Genomic DNA, 22744 nt, shown 5'->3' on the forward strand with positions numbered 1-22744 from the left:
CCAGGAAGAGCATACTCCAGGTCTGGGCCCAGGATTCGCCTCCCATGTTTTCCCTTTTTAAAGAAAAGCTCTATCACATATTCCGAATGGACTGGATAGAAACGTCTTTGCAGAAGGAAGTTAGAGTAAAGCAATTCTTTGACACATGGGAGAGCTTTATAACTCTCTTACCTCATACTATACGAACACAACTTTGGAATAGTTTCCACAATACTGAGTGGTACGGGTTAAGAATGGTTTCAGCAGACCCTCCGATTATTTTATCTCCACCTTCTAATGGTTAGGTCCTGGATAGGATGGGTTATTGGGGAAGAGGAAACAAGGGATGTTGGTGACTTATTTAATTGTATGAGAATTGTGAAAATATGTATTTATTCATAATGCATTCAATTGTATATGTGATATTTTATACCTCAATAAAAAATTGAACAAAAAAAAAAAAAAAAAAAAAAAATGTGCTATTAGAAATTAAAATAATAATAATACAATTAAAAAATGAATAAATAAATGCTACTGAAGATAAAATATATCTGTTTAAACTAAAAGCTATTCCAAATAAGTAAATACTTTTTAAAACAGTGATCGGCGTGGATATGTAAAACTGGCGGTATGGAGAATGTAAGTGAATGGTATTTGCAGCAGGAGAAGTGGCGGTATGGAGAATGTAAGTGGATGGTATTTGCAGCAGGAGAAGTGGCGGTATGGAGAATGTAAGTGAATGGTATTTGCAGCAGGAGAAGTGGCGGTATGGAGAATGTAAGTGAATGGTATTTGCAGCAGGAGAAGTGGCGGTATGGAGAATGTAAGTGAATGGAATTTGCAGCAGGAGAAGTGGCGGTATGGAGAATGTAAGTGAATGGTATTTGCAGCAGGAGAAGTGGCGGTATGGAGAATGTAAGTGAATGGTATTTGCAGCAGGAGAAGTGGCGGTATGGAGAATGTAAGTGAATGGTATTTGCAGCAGGAGAAGTGGCGGTATGGAGAATGTAAGTGAATGGTATTTGCAGCAGGAGAAGTGGCGGTATGGAGAATGTAAGTGAATGGTATTTGCAGCAGGAGAAGTGGCGGTATGGAGAATGTAAGTGAATGGTATTTGCAGCAGGAGAAGTGGCGGTATGGAGAATGTAAGTGGATGGTATTTGCAGCAGGAGAAGTGGCGGTATGGAGAATGTAAGTGAATGGTATTTGCAGCAGGAGAAGTGGCGGTATGGAGAATGTAAGTGAATGGTATTTGCAGCAGGAGTTGGGGCTGCTGTTACTCTTTTCTCCGGAGGAAGGAGAGATAGCATCTGGCTGAGCTGCTTTACGCCAATCATTATGTTATTAGCAGAAATGTCACATAATCAATGCGTGTTATATAGATAGGGGAGGTCTATTGCTTCCTATGTGTTATACAGAGAGGGGAGGTCTAGTTCTGGAAGTTCCCCACTCGCATTACTAAGCATGGGGTGGCTAATATAATTATGGACTCTCCTAACAGGCTGTGCCTATTTGTAACGGCAGAGATGCATTTTTTAAGGTTAATACATAACAGTGTGCCTTTTGCAGCGTGATGGTAGGGGGAACGTTATTGAATTAGGATTCCCTACTCATAAAATGAAGCTTTAGGTTGACCATATATTTTCATGGATTATCCTTAAACTGACTACACCTATTTCTGAGGCATATATTTTTCTTTTTTGTCGGGGATGACATTAAAACATTTTGCTCATAATATTGAGGCAGTATTAATACCCTGCAAATGATTAATAGTGGTGAACCCACACCAACAGAAGTATATATATGAAAGGGGCTTGTGGCGCACAACAGCAGTGTTTATCTGCTAGTCTTAACCGTTAATTTTCCTGGTTTTCAATTCAATATTCACGTTTTAATATTTCGCTAATTTTGATTGTTTTTAAAGAACAACACAGAAGGTTTATTGCAGTAATACTTTAATGCATGCCAATAATGTTTGAAACATGTTTCAATAAAATGGGCCCTGGAGTGCCCCAATAGTCAAATTTTCTTTCTCATTTTTCTTTATGTCTTCAGAGCCATGATCTTTTCAGCTGATGGTTATGACAGATGAAGAGCACAGATCTGAGGGTAAATCTTTTAAAACATATATACTGTATACACATGAATCAGCTGCTGATCGGGACTTTTTCTTTTGCAATCATTGGTACAATCATTGTAGATAACACGTTGGTTGGAAAATTCTGTAGTGTGTAGAAGTTTCATCTCTTGGTATGTTATACAAAGGAGGCTCTATCTTTACCTATGTGTTATACAGAGAATGGCTTATCTCTTCCTATTTGTTATATAGAGGAGGGTCTGTTTCTTGCTATGAATTATATAGAGGGGATTTATGTCTATGCACTCAGGGGGAAAAGAGGAAAACCCCAATCTTGCAAATTTTAGCACCTTCCTATTTTAACAAAATGTACAGGTCTTCCGCCATTGCAGGTTACACATATTACAGACTGCTGAGAATATCCAGTATAGGTACATCTGTTCACTTTTCTACATGAAGTGAGCTGAAATGGACTTGTACTGGTTTTATCTCTCACACCAGTGCCAGATCTACAGATATCTGTTACTGGTTTATTAGTGGAATGAATGAAGGTATTGAAATCCTTGCACTGCCCATTTACTACAGACCATGATGGGTCATTCATGGCACTGTCACAGTTGAAGCCTGTTGCTGATGACGTAGTAAGGTGCTTTGCACGGAATCTTTCCCATGTTTGACAGGACAGCCCGGAGATGTTGAAGAGGATCCCAAATATGATGAGAAATGTTGCTGCTGAGGACATCTTTGCTGGAGGTACCTGAGAAGAGGAACATAGGGGGGTGAGGTGACAGCTGGGACAATCTGAAGCATTTTATACAAGACATTTGTCAGCCTGAGAGTTATAATTGTGGAATTGATAACAAATTATTTCTTATTTACTTATTATTGTCTTTCTATGTTTCTTCTTGTTTCTATTTGTTCTTCTACATTGTCTCTGTGTTGTGCGAGTATTCGACAAACAGGACAATCTAATAATTTGCCCTGACTTGATAAATATTCTGATTTAAGTCCCATTGTGTGTTGCACCCTGCGGGAAATCTCTCTGCGCGTACTCAGAAAAGGACCTTACGTCAGTGAGCGCAATTCCATCCAATTCATGTCCACAAATGACACTTCCGACTACCGACAACTTGTAGGGCGGAACAGGGGCGCGAAGGGGTGGACAAAACTCGGTAATGTACAGTAAGTGGGTGCCGAGGTCGGCCGCACGCACATTCATCCGATTCAAGCTCTTGGCATCTGTGAGGTGGTTTTTAGCCGTATCACTTGCTTCAGCTACAGGGCAGATGTGTGAGTGCCGACTGATAGTGCCGACTGATAGTGCCGACTGATAGTGCCGACTGATAGTGCCGACTGATAGTGCCGACTGATAGTGACGACTGATAGTGCCGACTGATAGTGACGACTGATAGTGCCGACTGATAGTGACGACTGATAGTGCCGACTGATAGTGACGACTGATAGTGCCGACTGATAGTGACGACTGATAGTGCCGACTGATAGTGCCGACTGATAGTGCCGACTGTTAGTGCCGACTGATAGTGACGACTGATAGTGCCGACTGATAGTGCCGACTGATAGTGCCGACTGATAGTGCCGACTGATAGTGCAGACTGATAGTGACGACTGATAGTGACGACTGATAGTGCCGACTGATAGTGACGACTGATAGTGCCGACTGATAGTGCCGACTGATAGTGCCGACTGATAGTGCCGACTGATAGTGACGACTGATAGTGCCGACTGATAGTGCCGACTGATAGTGCCGACTGATAGTGCCGACTGATAGTGACGACTGATAGTGCCGACTGATAGTGCCGACTGATAGTGCCGACTGATAGTGCCGACTGATAGTGCCGACTGATAGTGACGACTGATAGTGACGACTGATAGTGCCGACTGATAGTGCCGACTGATAGTGCCGACTGATAGTGACGACTGATAGTGCCGACTGATAGTGCCGACTGATAGTGACGACTGATAGTGCCGACTGATAGTGCCGACTGATAGTGACGACTGATAGTGACGACTGATAGTGCCGACTGATAGTGACGACTGATAGTGCCGACTGATAGTGACGACTGATAGTGACGACTGATAGTGCCGACTGATAGTGACGACTGATAGTGACGACTGATAGTGACGACTGATAGTGCCGACTGATAGTGACGACTGATAGTGACGACTGATAGTGCCGACTGATAGTGACGACTGATAGTGACGACTGATAGTGACGACTGATAGTGCCGACTGATAGTGACGACTGATAGTGACGACTGATAGTGCCGACTGATAGTGACGACTGATAGTGCCGACTGATAGTGCCGACTGATAGTGACGACTGATAGTGCCGACTGATAGTGACGACTGATAGTGACGACTGATAGTGACGACTGATAGTGCCGACTGATAGTGACGACTGATAGTGCCGACTGATAGTGACGACTGATAGTGCCGACTGATAGTGACGACTGATAGTGCCGACTGATAGTGCCGACTGATAGTGACGACTGATAGTGACGACTGATAGTGACGACTGACGCGCATGCATGCTACGGCTAACTTGTGTTTGCAAGTAAGAAAATCTATAAAATGATAGGTTTTTTTTACATTTTATATACAGTATGAATTAATAACATCTTGATCTAAGTATTTCATGCATAGAATTTTTTTTAAAATAATATATTTTTTAGCATGTATTTTTTTGATGAATGATTATAGTATTAGGTTGCTAATTTAGTTAACAGATTTTTTTTTGCATGTGTACTAATGGAACTTTATATTGCACATATACATGTGAGTATCCTGTGTGTGCTGTGTCTGTCTGCATACGGCAAGTAACATATAGCCAATGCGTACTTATAGCCATATTCAAATGGAAACATCTCTTGAGATCCGCTTTTACGTGTATACGGTGGACGTGTGTGCAAGTTAAGTCCGGATTTTTTGTAGTGCAGTGCGGCTGGTACTTCTGTGCAGATCCCACGTTACTCCCTGCACACCCACAAATTATTTGCACCCCCTTTTATATCCTAGTTTCCCATTGGAATACATTACATTTTCGAAGTCTGCACTCGACATAACTTAATATGGATAATTTTTATATCGAAAATATATATGGAACGTACATAGTATGTAACAGTAATACACTGTGCCTCAATGTGCACATGTGTACCACAATACGCCCAAAACTAGATTTGTGCATACTATATATTTAAATGTGGGCAGGTGTAAGTTACATATAGGTAAGGGTGTAGCACGTCCCCCAAAGATGCGACCTAATGAGACTTGGACATATCCCCAGAAGAGCTTCTTAGGAGACGTATGTTTTGCAGGTATCGGAGGCTTGGTATAAAGGTAGGTGGTGATGATGATGACGATGATGACATCAGCATCACTACAGTTCCGCTTCTGATTGGCTGGTTGCATATTGATGCCTATACCTGATAGAACTACATTCCTTAGAGTTGCAGTTATATTATATCAAGCTATGTCCGTCTGTTAGGATTACTAACTTGTCAATTCCATCTGGTCTACTGTAAAAAATAAGATTCCCATTGGGTTTTCAAAGCAGTAAAAGATGTGGGGGTATTTGTATTTCATTACATTTTATACGGAAAATGCAGATTTCGCATTTATTAAAACCACCGTCAATATAAGTAGCTGATGATGATGATGATGATGATGAATACGCTATTCTGTTGTATATATGATACTTGATCACATTGTATTGTGTACAAATAATGGGATGCAACTTTTAGTACTAACACTGTCAAACTGCATCTGTACCCTATTGTGAGGCCTAAGTATAAGGATTGTGTAACTCTTTGAGTTGGATGTATCTTGAGATCCATGCTACGTAACATACACACGTAAGTAAAATCTCTGTATCAGGACTTTTACGTCAACATTCGGAGCACAAATACGTACAACTGTAAATAAACCCCAATATGTAGCACATTCTACTTTACACACTGCTCTGAAATACACCAGTCTGGGACAGGGGTCCGGGGAAGGGTATAATGTGGGGGGGGGGGGGGGCTTGAGGTTGAAATGCAGCCTCAGCCACTAATCACAGCAATTCTCAGTTTCTACGTTCACAGTATAGTAAACCTGTTTGACATGTATTGTAGAAAGAGAATATATATATATAACATGTAAGATCCCCTCTGGTGTTATTCACACCTCACACTGACTGTGGTTCCGACGCTAGGACCTACCTAGAGGAGACACACCAGGAACGGTTGCTCAGCAACATAAGGCTTGTGTAAGGTAATCAGAACCTGTGTGGGAAGAGGGTGACAGTTGTGGACCCAGGATGGAGCGGAAGAGGTCCTGGCATCTCCCCGGCAATCTGGGGAGCTGGTCCGTGGACATACAATGGGACATGGGACATACAATGGATGTGCATTGATCCCCACCTATATTTTAGATAATTAGTTTAGGAGTACAAGTTGCCCTCACAAAAAATGTTTATATTTCAGATATTTACATCTAGGAGTGCATGTCTTTATATGTGACCCAGCTAGAAAATCTGGTGCTCCCATATCAAGTGATCTCAGCAGTTAGACATATTCAATATACATCACTTTATCTGTATCACTATACGAGCGCTGGAATACTAACCCCAATTGACTTTATTATCTGGAGCCCCGGTATGGTGCTGGAGGAGGAGTGTAAATAAAGAGTTTATACTTTGCACTATAGAGATGGTCTGTCGCCCGACTTACTGCAACAACTGTAGCTCTGCACCATCACACAACATCACCCTGGTCCACACTTACAGGTGGTGCAGTAGAACCAGCATGGTCACTTATGCCCACACCCAAGAGCTGGCCAGGGCAGAGGAAAGTGTAAGTGAGGCAGTGCATTACTTACCTATGCACCCCAGAACCTCACACGCTATGACAGGGGGTTATAAGCATATGGGTGTTCTAATACCACTGTTACTGATTTTTTGGGGGGGGTGGGAAATATGTAAATATAGCTGACATAACATATATTTTATATAGTAATATCTGTTAATGTGTACAGTTTCTCCACTCTCAAAAATATCTCACTAATTAGCAGCATTTTCTCTATTGTGGTACAAAGCACAGGGGTGTTTGGGGGAAGCCAGTTCTGACCCCCTTCACATACACTTTCTCCAGCAGCAGCTACAATTGTTATTTCACTACCTTATGTATCAATTGTTCTCCACACCTCTTAGATTGTAAGCTCATTTGGGCAGTGACATCTTTCCCTTGTGTTTCGTGTCAGGGCATTGCTAAGCCAATGCCAATAGCGATCTCCATTGCTTGACTTGTCACTTAGACGAATGGAAAAGTAACATTATACTTTACTCTTATTTGAAGAAACTGTAGCCGTGAACAGGATTTTAATAAACAGATTTCACTCTACGGCAAAAGATCCAGAATCGCTCAGACAAAGTGCAGTCACCAGAAAACAACAATTAGAAAGATATTCTATAGTAAGATACAGAGATACATAAAGACCAATCCGAAAACTTACAAAGCTCTCTCCCAGTCTACTGCCCCCTATATCTCTAACCTCCTCTCCATTCACACTCCTGCCCGCTCCCTGCGCTCGGCCAATGACCGTCTCCTCTCCTCCACTCTAATCACCACTTCCCACTCCAGAATCCAAGACTTCTCCCGGCAAGCCCTCCTTCAGTGGAACGACCTCCCTCGCTCCATCCGTCTCCCTCCTAATCTGTGCGCCTTCAAACGAGCACTCAAAACTCACCTGTTCCTCAAAGCCTACCAACCATCCACCTAACCCCTCATCTTCTCCGCTCGTTCTTCCCTCCCTCCTCCTGGCCCCTTTTTTCTCCCCATACTTCAACTGCCTCCCCTTGTGCCTGTTTTGTTTTACCCTCCTTTAGCATGTAAGCTCGTATGAGCAGGGCCTTCTTCCCTCTTGTCTCCACACCTGTTCTTCTGCTCCGCCTCTACTGCATTAGCCTGCCTGGAGTTTCTGAAGCATTGGTATTTTTGTTTATTGTTCTGTACTGTACCACCCTGTGTAGTCTACTGTTTGCTCTGTGTACGACGCTGCGGAAATCTTGGGACGCCTAACAAAGAAACGATAATAATAATAATACACAAAGTATTTTCAAGGTTAAGCTCTGACTAATAAATTATTGTCTATTTGTTACCACCCAAAACTTAGTGGTAAGTTTTTGGTAGAAATCTATTCTACAGACAGTAGCATAAACAAGAGGGCATCAGAACAAAACAACAGTATTAAAATTATGCTTTATAGATTACGGAATTGATTTGATCATCCAGTTTCTGTCGCAAATGAAGATATATATATATATATATATATATATATATATATATATATATATATGTGTATATATGATATTCCTTTAACCTGCTCATCTAAGGATCTTACCTTCTGGGCAGAGTTCTCTATTCTATGGCACAATGACACTGTGTGACTGTAAACAAACAAGCAAAAAAGTTAAAATGAAGAAATATACACTGAAAACAAAGCATAACTTACTTATTTTGTATCACCATATACATGGAATAATGCACTGTCTAAGTCATCCTTTAGCTACGTGTCATCGTGATCACGTCATAAGCACCTCCCCCACCAATTTAATATAGAGATATTTAGTAACCGGGAGGTTGCCCTGCTCTCCCGGGAGTCCAGGAGGACTTCCAGAAATTCGGGAGTCTCATGGAAATTCTGGGAGAGTAGGCAACTATGAAATTATACGGATATTAGAAGTTACCATGCACTTCTGTGATCTATGGCGTTCCAATGTTGTGTAACACAAGTGCAATGTGTGCAACCAGAATTTATGATAAAGCCCACATCTACATGTGTGTTGAATCAAGGCACTTTTTTGAGTGCTACTTGCTTACCATCAGTGTGCTTTCATATATAATAGAAGACATTGTGTACATAACCACTAGTGACACAAGCAGTTTAATCAGTGTTGTGCTGTATTTTTCCTATTGATTTGTATGGTTCATTCATTTCTCCAGCTCATTCAGTTTAATGCAGTTGTGCACTGCATGTAGAAACCCCTTTGAAATGAATTGGCCATAAACATCAAAGGAACTGCACAGCATTGTCCAAACCTATCCTAGAGCTGTCCTGAGGTTACTATCTGCCATCAGATTATATATGTTAATGCTGAGATCGGGCTACAGGTGATTGGTGGGGAGAGAGATTTATTACAGAGGTAAGGGGGGCCAAATGTGATACAAGGAAGGTACATGGAACGTTCCCTATATAACAATTTCACTCCCCCTCTGCTTCTAACATGGGAATTCTTCCAGTGTGACCCTCAGACCAAGAAATGTAGTGTCCCCCTGGTCTGGATAATAAAGAAAAAAAAAACTTTTGGCTGCAAAGTATTTGTAAGACTAAGGGGCATATTCAATTGTCGGCGGGATCGCCGAAAATCCCGCCGCGGAAAACCTAATACATGGAATACGGTAATTTGTAGCTGGATTTCAGCTCGCGGCTCAGGGAGCTGCGAGCTGAAATCCAGCGAGTAAATTACAGTATTACATGTTTTTCCGCGCACAATTACCGTAATATCGGTAATCGTCCGTGGACCAGCGGGATTTTCAGCAATCCCGCCGACAATTGAATACCCCCCTAAGAGGCAGCAGTAAAGCTGCTTTAAACCATTTTTTTAAGATTCCTAAAATACAATAACGTTTTGCTTAAAGCAGACGCTATTCACATGCTCGCAGCTCGTTTATAAGACACTGCTGTATTACACATGGAATGGAGACATAATAAGAAGACAAAAAAACATACATTTTTTACTACTAAAGTATTCCAGATAAAAACTAAATAATTAGAATCATGTACATCTTGGGTACACAATTATACTAGAAACATAATTTGACAGCAGAAAAGAACCACTTGGCCCATCTAGTCTGCCCAAATTTTTAACCTATCGTAACCTTAAACCCTATTTGATCTTTAGTTCTTTGTAAGGATATCCTAATGTATATCCCAAGCATGTTTACATTGCTCTACTGTATTAGCCTCTACCACCTCTGATGGGAGGCTATTACACTTATCCACTACCCTTTCTGTGTAGTAGTTTTTCCTCAGATTTGAACCTACTTCGCCCCAGTGTCAGTGCATGTCCTCGTGTTCTAGTACTTCTCTTCCCCCCAGTGTCAGTGCATGTCCTTGTGTTCTAGTACTTCTCTTCCCCCCAGTGTCAGTACATGTCCTCGTGTTCTAATACTTCTCTTCCCCCCAGTGTCAGTGCATGTCCTCGTGTTCTAACACTTCTCTTCCCCCCAGTGTCAGTGCATGTCCTCGTGTTCTAATACTTCTCTTCCCCCCAGTGTCAGTGCATGTCCTTGTGTTCTAATACTTCTCTTCCCCCCAGTGTCAGTACATGTCCTCGTGTTCTAATACTTCTCTTCCCCCCAGTGTCAGTACATGTCCTTGTGTTCTAATACTTCTCTTCCCCCCAGTGTCAGTGCATGTCCTCGTGTTCTAATACTTCTCTTCCCCCCAGTGTCAATGCATGTCCTCGTGTTCTAATACTTCTCTTCCCCCCAGTGTCAATGCATGTCCTCGTGTTCTAATACTTCTCTTCCCCCCAGTGTCAGTGCATGTCCTCGTGTTCTAATACTTCTCTTCCCTCCAGTGTCAGTGCATGTCCTCGTGTTCTAATACTTCTCTTCCCCCCAGTGTCAGTGCATGTCCTTGTGTTCTAGTACTTCTCTTCCCCCCAGTGTCAGTACATGTCCTCGTGTTCTAATACTTCTCTTCCCCCCAGTGTCAGTGCATGTCCTCGTGTTCTAACACTTCTCTTCCCCCCAGTGTCAGTGCATGTCCTCGTGTTCTAATACTTCTCTTCCCCCCAGTGTCAGTACATGTCCTTGTGTTCTAATACTTCTCTTCCCCCCAGTGTCAATGCATGTCCTCGTGTTCTAATACTTCTCTTCCCCCCAGTGTCAGTGCATGTCCTCGTGTTCTAATACTTCTCTTCCCTCCAGTGTCAGTGCATGTCCTCGTGTTCTAATACTTCTCTTCCCCCCAGTGTCAGTGCATGTCCTTGTGTTCTAATACTTCTCTTCCCCCCAGTGTCAGTGCATGTCCTTGTGTTCTAATACTTCTCTTCCCCCCAGTGTCAGTACATGTCCTTGTGTTCTAATACTTCTCTTCCCCCCAGTGTCAGTGCATGTCCTCGTGTTCTAATACTTCTCTTCCCCCCAGTGTCAGTGCATGTCCTTGTGTTCTAATACTTCTCTTCCCCCCAGTGTCAGTACATGTCCTCGTGTTCTAATACTTCTCTTCCCCCCAGTGTCAGTACATGTCCTCGTGTTCTAGTACTTCTCTTCGTTCCAGTGTCAGTACATGTCCTCGTGTTCTAGTACTTCTCTTCCCTCCAGTGTCAGTACATGTCCTCGTGTTCTAATACTTCTCTTCCCCCCAGTGTCAGTGCATGTCCTCGTGTTCTAATACTTCTCTTCCCCCCCAGTGTCAGTACATGTCCTTGTGTTCTAATACTTCTCTTCCCTCCAGTGTCAGTGCATGTCCTCGTGTTCTAGTACTTCTCTTCCCCCCAGTGTCAGTGCATGTCCTCGTGTTCTAGTACTTCTCTTCCCTCCAGTGTCAGTACATGTCCTCGTGTTCTAATACTTCTCTTCCCTCCAGTGTCAGTGCATGTCCTCGTGTTCTAATACTTCTCTTCCCCCCCAGTGTCAGTGCATGTCCTCGTGTTCTAGTACTTCTCTTCGTTCCAGTGTCAGTACATGTCCTCGTGTTCTAGTACTTCTCTTCCCTCCAGTGTCAGTACATGTCCTTGTGTTCTAATACTTCTCTTCCCTCCAGTGTCAGTACATGTCCTCGTGTTCTAATACTTCTCTTCCTTTGAAGATTGTTTCCCTCCTGTTCCTTGTTATAACCCCCCGATATATTGAAAGTTTCTATCATGTCCCCCCTTTCCCTTCTCTGCTCCAAACTATACATATTATACATATACTATACATATTATACATATAATTAACTATACTATACATATTATACATATAATATACTATACATATTATTTTAGTCTTTCCAGGTAAGTTCTGTCATATAGGCCATGCAGCATTTTAGTTGCCCTTCTTTGTACAGTCTCTAATATATTTATATCCTTCTGGAGATACGGCCTCCAGAACTGAACAAAGTATTCTAGATGAGGCCGTACCAATGACCTATACAGTGGTATTATTACTTCTTTCTTTCTGCTACTGATTCCTCTCCCTATGCTACCAAGCATCTGACTTGCCTTCCTCATTGCTGTGTTACATTGCTTACCTGCCTTTAAGTCACCTGAAATAGTGAGTCCTAGATCCCTTCCCTCCTCAGTAGTTTACATTATAGTGCCATTAATACTATATTTAGCCTTTGGGTTTTTCAGACCCAATTGCATAAGTTTTCATTTTTTGCCCATAAACTGTAGTTGCCATTGTCTTGACCATTTTTCTAGTCTACCGAAATCATCAATCATTTGATTTACCCCTCCTGGTGTGTCTACTATACTGATTACATAATATGCTGCTAATGATTGTGTGAGTTATATACTCAACATTGGCTTAAAGTACAATACTCATGATTCAGGGAAGATTTGGTATTAAATGACAATTATGCCCCCCAAAATTGGGTTAATTGGTACAGTAAAATCAGAGTCTTACCCTGGCTTTCCACTGCAGATCTGATGAAAGTAAAACGAGTGTTCTGCTAATCTATATATTACACCTCACTTATATATAATCCTATTGTTGAATTAGTGACAATGTTTACTCATTACATCACATTGTAGCAACTCAGACCTTCATGACCTGTTATCCATTAACTAATGTCTGTTTTTTCCAGTAATGGGGGGTTATGGATGCAGAATATCCTCCCTCCCTTTTCCCCCCAAAGTACATAATTTGATTCACTGCTTTAGTTAAAAACACATTATGCAATTTATAAAAGTGTTTTGTGAACTTGCCTCTGTTTTGTAGCATACCTGTGTCAGCTCCCCTTGAATGTTCTGTTTTTTTGCATCAGATTTTTTGTTACAACTTGCAGCAGCATATTGTGGTATATTTACTAAACTGCGCGTTTGAAAAAGAGGAGATGTTGCCTATAGCAACCAATCAGATTCTACGTATCATTTATTTAGTACATTCTACAAAATCACAGCTAGAATCTGATTGGATGCTATAAACAACATCTCCACTTTTACAAACCCGCAGCTTAGTAAATATTCGCCATTGTCTCCCAAAAATAAGCTGGTAGGTGGAGTACCTCAGCATTGTAAATTCTGAAATATCGATGTTTCAGCCAGCCGTGTATCGTTTTTATAAGTAGTTCAGCAAAAGAAAATTAGAACATTTCATGGAATGCACAACCATGTGTCTATTAGGTAATATAGGTTTGGAAGCCATTTTGTGTAAGAAGCTTAGAAGCCATTTTGACATAAGATAAGAATATATAACTATGTCAAGAATTGCTGAGCCCTATGTTTGAAAAACACGTTTGTTAACTGAAATAGTCGGGTGACAAGCTCACAGGTGGTCTTATTAGTATAGGCTGTTTGTATCAAAGATGAGATCAGCTAGTCTGTAAAAGTGAGTGCCCTAGGGGTGAACTGGAATGGTTTTATTCTAGGATGGGGTCAGGAAAATGGCCTATTTCAGTGCAGGGTTCTGAATGTTTATATACCTATCGATAGGAGGCTTGTTAGATAATATAGGTTTGGCAGCCATTTTGAGCAAGAAGATTAGAAGCCATTTTGTTTTGGCATAAAGATGACTTAAAATAAGAATATATTAGTGTGTTATGAATTGCTGAGTCATATGCATGTTTGAAAAACATGTTTGTTGAGTAGAATAGTCTCATGGCGAGCTCACAGGTGGTCTTAGCAGTATTAGTCATTTGTAGTAAAGATGAGATCATGTAGCCTCTAAAAGGTATATATACTTGACCATTTAAACAAGAGATCAGATAACTATCTAGCATGTTCTACATGAGATGACATCGCCCTAACTGACGCAATAACATTGATTGTGACCGTTTTAATAAGCAAAGTAGAGCTGATTGTCAAAAATATGGGAACATAATCATTGTTGGCGGGTGAAGGAAGCCGGATTTTAAATTAAGGACGATTTTGTTTATACCAGACGTGTCAAACTTGCGGCTCAAACGCATATTTTTTGCGGCCCTGCATTAATATAAGAAAACAAGTGGAATGCGGCCAGCGTTTTATTTTATTGGGTTAAATGACTTAAAAATTCACTGTATACGACAGAACAGTTTGCGTGTAAGTTCAGTCAGCCTTCTCCGTCAGTGTCCGGTGACAAGTGTACGCGCTGATTCCATTCGTCTCCCTCCACTCACGCTGTATGTTGTCGCATGCAGTCAGAACTGTACCCTTTCCTAATTCAAGCATACTGCTTGGTACTTGGTAATCTGTGACTGTGCTCAAACTATTATCATTATTCGTTTGGTAAGTTGGTGTCCAAGTACATTTATATGACAGGTTGCCAATTGTTTATCAAATATATTACCCGTTTGTGCGGACGATGGTTATTTATTTATATTTAGTTTTCTTGTGGCCCACACAATCTTAGACTTTGATTATTTGGCCCAATTGGGGTTTTGAATTTGACATGCCTGGTTTATACCTACAGTTTATGAGTCTGGTGTAGAAGGCGGGGGGCGCTATGAGCTTATCCTAATGTGTGATAATATTTTACAGATTTATATTGGGCCATAAAGTGCTGACTATGAAAGTAATATGCTGTGTATGCCCTATAAATGATTCTGTACACCTCATCAGGTGTTAACATTTCTTCTGTAAGTAATGGATACAAATCTCATCGTTTAATAGTGGGTGGGAGCTATTAATTTATTGCCGGGGTGGTGGCTATTTAATAGTAGCGTCATGGTGGTACCTATTCATTTAAGGTAGGGTGATGGAGCTACTAATTTAATGCTGGGGTGATTTAGGGGGTATTAATTGAATGTCGGGCTGAATGTGGGTAGAATTTTGAATTTGAGAATGTGTGAACTAATTTTTAATATCAGGCATGTTTTGGGGAAGGGATAGGTATATTAGATATGAATGCTTAATGATAAAACATTAACATATATTGATATGTATATCTACAATGAACTGTACAAATACATTTTCATCAGTTATAAAGGGTAAAAGAGCTAGACAAAAAGAGGGAGGGTAAAAGAGAGGGGAGGGATAGAAGGATAGGAAATATAAGAGAAGGAGCAAAAAGAGTAGAGTAAGAAAGAGCGAAGTCTTGAAATTCCAATTAAGCAATCAGCAAACATTGATACATATATCATTGTATACTTTTCATGACATTTAATTGAACTAATGAGGGAAGAGAAAAGAGAGAGGGGAGGAGAGTAGGTCAAAACAAGATACATTAGCTCAGATTAGTTCAAAATGGCTCAAATTATATCTCAGGTATAACAGCACTACCACGAGCAGAACATCATTATAATCGTCTCAAGAGAGGCCATTTGGTTCCTTTAAATACTTGCATGATTTGAGTTTGTACCTGGTTATCTTAAGGTTCAGTTTATATGCCCCATTTACCATAGAACCCTTTAATGCCTGTTTCCAAATCGGAGAATGTAGAGCTTCTGTCAAAATACAAAACATCTAACAATTCTGATTTAAGTTCCATAACAGTAGAAGACACATATGAGATCAATTTGCCCAATAGGGCTTTCTTCGACAAAATAACAACTGTTAGCAAGCGTATGATCTGAGGGTCCGGCAGGATCTCTTTCCAAGCATCGAAAGAGGCAAATAACAAAACCCCAGGATGTGATTGTAGTTGTAAGCAAAAGGTAATTAAGTAAGGACACAAGTCTACTCCAAAACCTAATGGCATTTGGACAGGTACAGAAATTGTGTATCATAGTATTCTCGTGTTTCCTACATTTAGAACAGAGGCCAGGCTCAGATTCCACCATATGCACCTTCTTTGGGTTTGTGAAATGTGAGCACTGTTTATTGTCTTTATATGAATATCCTGGAGTCTTGCAGAGCTTAAAGCTTTCATAGAATGCTCCGTGCGAGCTAACACTTCTTCCGAAGGTCGAAGGCCTAGGATATCCCGATTCCAAGACTCACAAACCTTAAACCAAAGAGAGGCCACATCCGTAATGATCAGATCCGAATATAGATATCTAATCCTAAACTTGTGTATTCAAAAGAAACCCAATAAAGATTCAAGGTTCACCGTTGCAGATCCATGTTCTTCTGTTACGGCTCTTTCTTTACCTGCAACATAATGACACACCTGCAGATATAAATAAAATGAGAATGTGGAAGTGTATGTGTCTCCTGTAATTATTGGAAGGTATAAATTGATCTTCCTGTATCAAAACACATTTCACTGGTAATATACCCTTTTCCTTTCAAACCTTGTACATCTGGTTAAATAGTGAGAGAGAAAACTCTGGGTTAACCCACAGCGGCAAATACTTAGTACATTTTGGATTATTGTTCAGTTTTTTATTAGTTGTCAGCCAAGCAGTGTAAGTATCTTTGAATAAAATATTTATCAGTGCTATTCATTTAATGTGGGGCTGATTAAGGGGGAGGGAGGCCTAGAGTGTTCACTGATTGCTAGGCTTCCCATATATTCCATATATCATGTACCTATCAGTAGTAGTCACATTTCCGACTCTGAAAATTCAGACACAGAAAATTAAGATGCGATAATACAGAATGCAAAAATAGTGACGTGGAATGAATCACGACACAAAAAATACAGACATGAAGTTGTCACTGACATAAACAAATCACGACACATAGAATTCCTACACACATAAAAAATAGACACAATACATAGCGACACGATAAATTCTGAAATTGAAATGAAGAAGACATACCTAAAATCGCGACACTTATTTTTCCTACAAAACAACTACATAGACATTAAAAATCTAGACAACCCAAAAACCCTACATATGTTTAAAACAGACATGCCAACAGTCCCGACACCAAGCATCCTGAATTAAAAAAACATATAGACACTTTAATTGCCTACAAATATAAAAACCGACAAACATGTAAAGATGACACAATAAAAATGCAGAAATATAAAATTCCTACAGTTAAACCATCTAAACAATGAAAATTCAAACATCTACACTGATAATGTACTGTATATTTTGTTCCAGCAAGCGTGTATCACCATATCGTGCCCCAATCTTTAATATGTACCCCCCCCAGTAAAAACTTCTTTAATGCAAATCTTTACATAATACATTATGCAGATGTGTCACATCACCGAATACTAACATTGGGGCCATTTTTCTTTAAAGAAAACCCTCATATTTATTAATGATATCAACTCAATTAGATGTAATTATTAGAAAAAACAAATACAAATTAGAACATAGAAAAATAAACATTATTTATAAATACATTTTAATTATTAATTTTTTTTCTAGAACACTCTATAGAACTGTCATTTTAATAAAATCAGAATTGTTCAGAAAAAATTGACCAGGTTGTTGTGGTCCAAACTCATTGAAATATGAATATATTAATGCTATCCTATCAGATCATGAAGATTAGCATAATATTGATATATATTCGCTCCATACTACAGCTCCTATTAAAATGTTAGTTGGGAATTGGCACGCTGCCATTTCTACGATTTTGCCGAGCTTGCTGGTTTTTGTGGTGGATTTGAGTCGTTAATTGGATTGTTCTTCAATTGCAACTGCATTACCTGTACACACAACTGCTTTTTGAAAGCAACAATTGTATTTTTTTTATATTAACTGTTAAATATAAAATATGTCTAAGGAGCGCAGAAGATTTGTTTCCCCACAGGACCCGACTGAGGAAGAGCGACAAGATTAACATTCCAGTGAGGAAGAAGAGGTTGCTCCCAGACCTGAAGTCATTCCAGCTGCACCAACAGCCGTCATTCCAGAGGAAGAAGAGGAACAGGACATGGCTGTCCAGGATTCCACCAAAGAAGATGCTGACGAGGGAACAAGTGCATCCAATTGTGGGCCAAGTTTTACAGGGGCTGAAAATAAAGTGTTGGTTTCACTGGTAATTATTTCAAACTTATTTTCCCACCCTCCTGTAGCTGGATCACCTATTAATAGCTTATTGTAATACTATATTTAAATTATTAGCACAGTGTGCCAATTTATATTGTTGCAAATGTACTGATTCTTGATACTGTGTATTAGAAATGTACTTATAAAATGCATAGTATTGATTACCCTTCCTATGCAACCCCCCCTTCTGTAAACATTCCCCAACACTTACAAACCATAAAATAAAGACACGGACACCGACTTAAGTTTAGAATAAAAAGGTCACTTTATTTTTATATTATTTTTAAATTATTTTATTTATTTTTATTTTATTTTATTTTATTACTATCAAAATCTATCAAAAGTTTCTATCAAAAATTTGGACCTTTTTTTATATAGGTGGCGAAGAGCAGGGCAGCCAGCTAAAACCAACATAAACCAATAAGGTTGAAGATCGTCTCCTTTCCACCGACCCAGGTTAAAACCTTATCTATTGGCCGGTACTATAAACTATAAATTAACTCAATACCCTCTGGACTCAAACTGGTTAAGCCCTTTCTAGGCAAAACCTGATACTCCTTACTAGAGCATCAACGAGTCTGATAACGTTGAGGGAACCAAAGCTCATCGCCAACACTTAAGTACCGTATGTTTAACAACCATATGACTGCCATGCTCTCCTGCCACAGCCGTGTGCCCTACGGACCACGCGGCCCGCCACCTAAAGAAAAAACTAACCCCTTTAGTTCTGAAAAAATCCTCTCTATAACCAAAACCGTTCCTTCTGCCGACAAATGAACCCCATCCGCTCTAAAAAGATGCCTCTTGTCTACCGTTACCCCAGAATGACTTATGACAACCCCCTACATGCCTTTAACGTTCTGCCTAGCGTATGTTTAACAACCATCTGACTGCCATGCTCTCCTACCTTTAAATACCTTGCTCCTCGTGACAAGGAAACATGTAACTAGATAACCTTAAAACAGGGTGGGTGGGTGGGTATCCAGATCCAGGAAACAGGAAGCTCTCTCCTTCTCCAACTGCTTGATATATCTTTCCATGACACTCCCACCTCCTCACCATTGGTTGATTCTATCACAGACTTAACCCACAGTGGTAAGTAACATTGTCAGCTCACAACACATGCTTTTAAACTCCCTCAGCTTAATGGCCTCTCTCATAATTTTATTATATTGTGTTATATTTCTACATAGGAATTGCATTAATTTCTGAGGTATATGTCTGATGCAATGAGCAATTCTTTGAGGAGTCCTTTGTGTAAAATTTAGAGGAAGTCCTTATTAAGGCTATTCAATGTGAGTGACCAACACTTGAATACACAACAGAGAGTCATCATCATCATCATCATCACCATTTATTTATATAGTGCCACTGATTCCGCAGCGCTGTACAGAGAACTCACTCACATCAGTCCCTGCCCCATTGGAGCTGACAGTCTAAATTCCCTAATATAGACACACAGACAGAGAGAGAATGAGAGACTAGGGTCAATTTTATTAGCAGCCAATTAACCTACCAGTATGTTTTTTTAAGTGTTGGAGGAATCCGGGGCACCTGGAGGAAACCCACGCAAACACGGGGAGAACATACAAACTCCACACAGATAAGGCCATGGTCGGGAATTGAACTCATGACCTCAGCGCTGTGAGGCAGAAGTGCTAACCCCTTAGCCACCGTGTTGCCTTTTACCTGTATCCTGCCTGGATAAAGGGAAAATAAACTGTCTGAACATTGTATACAGCACGTGATGTAGGATATCACAGATAAGTGTAAATTTAGTTAAGTATAAATTGCATTTAAATCCATGTTTAAGGAAACATATTGCATCCTGATACTAAAAATACCTCAGACTTCTTGGGCCAGCAAAGTGCTCAGGGGGCTGGCTTACCCCCTGCGAGGCTGTGTCCAAAACTGTATAAAACAGCACTGGTTTGTACTGAAATGTATCATTATTGTTCCATCTGACTTTCTCATCACTGGTACCTTCAACCAGTGTGAACTGTCCTTGTCAGGACACTTGAGCTAAATAAACATCACTTGCTTCAAGACCTGCTTGACAACTTATTCCATGCTGTAATTTCTTGTGACCTACAGATTAGACCCAACTCTTATCCATTTCCGGCCGTTCTGAGGTTTGAACCCAGCTTTACGTTACTGCCTACTACCCAGCAGCTCTGGCCAGTGTGATAGGCCAAGTGGGATCCATCCACAGCAACCCTGATCTATAGGAAGAGGTCAGGGGTACCAGCCCAGGTGCACCAGCAAGGGGGTACACCAGCAGCGACAGTTACCCAGAAGGAACACGGTTCTGGATGCCATGAAGGAGTCAATTGGTGGCAGCAGCTTAAGTCCCTCCTACTGTGGTTAGAGGGCGTAATTGGGATAAAGAAAGGAGACGTTGGCAAAGTAAGCCCAGCCGGTTCCCAGCAACAACAAGCAGGGTGGCATAAGCGGTCCATCCTGTCACAGATTGTTAACATTGTTTATAGGAAAACTAAATTTACTGTAAAAATTATCATTGCCAAACCCATACTTGAAGTCACTAGTATTAATGCACACATATCTATAGTTACGTGGCCATGTGGATTGTACATGCAAATGTGCTTTCCTGTTTATTTTATCAAACTAGAGTGTAACATATTTTTCTTGTCTGTAATACAATTTTTTTATTTAAAGCAAGTAAATTTATTTTCTACATTTACTACTACCGTTAATGTGGTTCACACATTTTCAATACCAATCTTAAAATCATTTTTAGCCCTTTCAACATTCTAATTTTCTTAATAACTAATTTACTTTTTTCAAATACTGACTGTTTTTTTATGTAGCACACAAATACTTCATAACTTATTCCCCATCCTTGGCTCTTTCTACCACACATATCCGTCTGCTCAACAAAATTATCAACTATTTTATCTATTCTTCATTCAAATTCCATATGATTCTTCTGCTGCCTGGACTACCGTTGATCTCCCTCTTATATTTCCAAACCTCCATTTAATAGGCCTCTTTCACACATATCATTTCCAGGTGTTCCTTCTGAAGTACAAATATTTATTTTTCTCTCTCTACACCTTCTTCCCTTACAAGTTATATTACACCAAAGTAATTTACTTCCCTATCTACCCTTCTCCCTCTACACCTCCTCCCTGTATGATGGTGACACCCAAATGTATGTAGAGTCCTCTGCTCTCTACCTCCTCTCCCTTATCCCTATTTCTGTAATGTCTTTATGAATGTCCAATACTTTTTAGAAATTATATTTGTAAAATACTAAATTCATTGTCCTGTATTTTACCCCCTTATCTAATCTCCTCTCACTATCTGTCTCTCACTTCAGTGTCTATTAAGGTACCTGGGTGTCATCCTTGACCCCTTCTGTCCCAATCGTGAGACCCTCTCTCATTCATTCCAGTTTCATGATGGAAGATTTTCATGATCCGCACCTTTTATACACATGGAATCTATTGAAACTATAATTGAATGTCTCATTATCTCTCTCCTTCATTATACAAACCTCCTTTCTGGTCTATGTAATTCACACTTTTCCCCTTTTCAGTCATTTCAGTCTATCATGGCCATCACTTCCCACATTATTTTTCTTTTGTCTTACCGCTCTACCTGTGCTTACCCTCTTTGCCAGTTGCTCAACTAACTCTCCATCTACTACCAAAACTACTTTAAACTATTATTCCTCCACCAATCATCCCAAAGCCAATTCTTTCCTAACTGCATCCTCAACTTCACTTAGCACTACACTCCAATCCATCCACTCCCCTCTGCCAACCACCACTGCCACACTAACACAGTCCTGTCTGTAACTATGTGTTATACATAGGAGAGTCTATTCCTAGCTATGTGTTATACAGAGAAGAGTCTACCTCTAGCTATGTGTTATACAGAGGAGAATCTATCTGTAGCTATGTGTTATACAGAGAAGAGTCTATCTGTAGCTATGTGTTATACAGAGGAGAGTCTATATGTAGCTATGTGTTATGCAGAGGAAAGTCTATATGTAGCTATGTGTTATACAGGGGAGAGTTTATCTGTAGCTATGTGTTATACAGAGAAGAGTCTATCTGTAGCTATGTATTATACAGAGGAAAGTCTATCTGTAGCTATGTGCTATACAGAGGAGAGTCTATCTGTAGCTATGTGTTATACAGAGGAGAGTCTATCTGTAGCTATGTGTTATACAGAGGAGGGTCTATCTGTAGCTATGTGTTATACAGAGGAGGGTCTATCTGAAGCTATGTGTTATACAGAGGAGAGTCTATCTGTAGCTATGTGTTATACAGAGGAGAGTCTATCTGTAGCTATGTGTTATACAGAGGAGAGTCTATCTGTAGCTATGTATTATACAGAGGAGAGTCTATCTGTAGCTATGTGTTATACAGAGAAGAGTCTATCTGTAGCTATGTGTTATACAGAGAAGAGTCTATCTGTAGCTATGTGTTATACAGAGGAGAGTCTATATGTAGCTATGTGTTATACAGAGAAGAGTCTATCTGTAGCTATGTGTTATACAGAGGACGACCTATCTAGCTATGTGTTATACAAAGTAAAATCTATGTGTAGCTGTGTGTTATACAGAGAAGAGTC

At 40.2% G+C, this 22744-nt stretch overlaps 1 long non-coding RNA gene across 1 annotated transcript; it reads right to left on the bottom strand.

Moving 5' to 3' along the window:
• Window positions 1-1917: 1917 nt before the first annotated feature.
• LOC142102038 (uncharacterized) lies at window positions 1918-12792 on the bottom strand. Its single transcript, XR_012679187.1, has 3 exons — window positions 12733-12792; window positions 8456-8501; window positions 1918-2813 (listed from the first exon to the last, which is right to left on the bottom strand). It is a non-coding gene; the product is annotated as an uncharacterized LOC142102038 (long non-coding RNA).
• Between the last annotated feature and the right edge of the window lie 9952 nt (window positions 12793-22744).

This window comes from Mixophyes fleayi, chromosome 9 (genome assembly GCF_038048845.1).
Source record: "Mixophyes fleayi isolate aMixFle1 chromosome 9, aMixFle1.hap1, whole genome shotgun sequence".
Taxonomy (NCBI): domain Eukaryota; kingdom Metazoa; phylum Chordata; class Amphibia; order Anura; family Limnodynastidae; genus Mixophyes; species Mixophyes fleayi.